This window comes from Pteropus alecto, unplaced genomic scaffold (assembly GCF_000325575.1).
Source record: "Pteropus alecto unplaced genomic scaffold, ASM32557v1 scaffold121, whole genome shotgun sequence".
Lineage (NCBI taxonomy): Eukaryota > Metazoa > Chordata > Mammalia > Chiroptera > Pteropodidae > Pteropus > Pteropus alecto.
In genome coordinates this window covers 3,786,409-3,788,828 of record NW_006434369.1, presented here as the reverse complement: position 1 = coordinate 3,788,828, position 2,420 = coordinate 3,786,409, and the positions used below count along the sequence as shown (strand labels likewise).

At 35.9% G+C, this 2,420-nt stretch overlaps 1 pseudogene; it reads left to right on the top strand.

Annotated features, from left to right (window-relative positions):
• The first annotated feature begins 1,885 nt into the window (after positions 1-1,885).
• On the top strand, positions 1,886-2,004 carry LOC112477675 (annotated as a pseudogene).
• Positions 2,005-2,420: the final 416 nt, after the last annotated feature.

Sequence of the window (2,420 nt, the reverse complement as noted above, 5' to 3'; positions counted from 1 at the left end):
GTTTGATTGATTTAAAGCATATATATAATTATAGAGATGTGTGTATATAGAATTATGTTTATATGTGTGTGTTCTACATCTATCTATGACATTCAAAATTGAGTCTCAAAATATTTTGAAAAATTATATATATATATAAGAATTCTCACTCCATAGATAAAAACCGAGTTTTGAAAGTTGCTTATTTTAGGGATCAGAGACAAGGTAAGCAACCTTAGAATACAAGCTTAGGTATGAGCTAGCCTATTGAAATTTTGATACAGTTAAATGAAGGAGAAAGTTTGATGAATAATGTTGAGTGCCAACCACGTGTTGGTTATTTTTGGTAAATTATCCCCTTACTCCTCACTATCTTGGAGGGAACTATTATTACCTTAGTTTTGCAGATTAGGACACTGAAGCTCAACAAGTTTAAGTAATGACTAAGAGAGTGGTCAGGGCTGCCAGGTATGGTTGTATACTTTGTGTTCTCCAAATCACATCTGGTAGCAGGGAGGAGCAAATTGGGGCTGATGTACTCTAATGAAGGGTTATGTCATCCCAGAGAAAGGACGTCTTTCTCTAATTTTCCCAAAGGCCACCAGCCTCCCTGAATTATGGCATTAAATTTGAGTTTGTGTATATCTGGGGCAAAGACCTGGGTCTTTCCACTATGTCTTGAAGTCTCTCCCACTAGAAAGATACAATAAGAATAGGTTATGAGTACTTGGTGCCCATCTCATAAAAGAAGGGTTAGATGATCTGAGTTTCAAAAGTTAGGACAATGAAGGAAATAAAGTAATGGAAGTCTCCTCATGGTTTCTCTCTTTTAGGCAAAACATTATCTGACTTTGATATTTGGGTAAGGATTGAGGGAGAAGAGAAAAAAATATTTTGATTGTGCCGTTTCACTTGTATGATTTTCTAAAATATTGCAGTGAGTATATAGTAAATCAGTCTTTGTGGTTTAACAAATAAATCTATGACAAGTGTATCAGCACCGTGTTCGGCACATAGTAGACACTCAATTCACAGAGTAATTACTGGATTATACCAAATGAGTTCTGAGGCTTTCATTAGCAAGAAAAGCATTTGAGAATGGTAATGTAAATGGAGTTATATTACCATTAATGTTAGGAATTTCAGTGACTAAAATCAAATGTAATATGAAAGCTATTGTGGCTGCACAAGGTAACAAAACCTACGAGAAAGGCTGGTGTTTTCACTTTTCCCAGCCCTGGAACCTCGGCTTTTCCTGTCTCTGCAGAGATCAGTAAATTCCTTTGGGGGTGAAGCCCATGGATAATCTATTTCCAGCACTTTTTAAATAATAAGTGTTCTGTTCATAGTGCTTATTGGATGCTGTTGAAGAAATAACTATTTCTTTTTCCTCCCTCTTCCAATACTCATGATCATTCAGTTGCACTCTAGACACTAAGGCCTTTTACTCTATGTTAGGAAAAAAAAGTGGACAGGAACTACAAAGAAAGTCTATTTAGGAAAAAAAAATATTAAAGAGAAATACAAAAACAAATTGTTATATTTTCTAATGCATGATCCAGAAATAGCAAGGACTCAGAGAAGGGAGGTGCTACCAAGAGCTTGCTAGAAGAGGTCAGATTAAACCTTAAAAGTAGAGATCATGAGAATAAATTGTGCAGAGAGGAAGAACATCATGAGTGTGGACAGGGAGGTTCAGAAGAACGAGTGTTTGAGGAAGAATAGTGAGAAGCTATTGACCTGGAGTAGAAAATCCCCATTAAAGGTGTTAAAGATGAAAGTTAAAGCTGAAATTTAAGACATAGGAGCCTTAAACTTAACCTTTAGCTACAGTGAATGGAGTAGAGTAGGGTGAGAGGTGGGCTGAAGACAGAGTTCTATTTTTAATATTTAAAACAAGGTTCTAGTCTATCGCTATGCCACCCTGAACAAGCCCGATCTCGTCTGATCTCAGAAGCTAAGCAGGGTCATGCTTGGTTAGTACTTGGATGGGAGACCACCTAGGAAGACCAGGTGCTGTAGGCATTAATGCGAATAAATAAATAAATAAATAAATAAATAAAATAAAGCAAGGTTCTAGAAAGAAACAACATTACTTATTTAATTTTGTTTTACTTCACTCAGATTAAATATTTGTATTTTAACAATAACTTTTTAGGAGATAGTGCCTAATTCCAAAGCTAAATTGATAATCTGTATGTTTTGTGGGAGAATTCTTGAATGTTTGGGCTTTGTGGTACCTTTAAAATCACATCTTGGAAGGGAAAATCTACCTGCAAGAATGTTCAACCTGCTGTAAAATTTCTTAAATGGAATCGTAAAGTATCGGCTCACCATATCAGAGGTAGCATGTGTACAGATATTGAGTGACATGTTGATATTAACACCACGGGTAGTGGCAGCAGCTAAAATGCCATAGGAAAGCTATCTGTTCAAAGTTT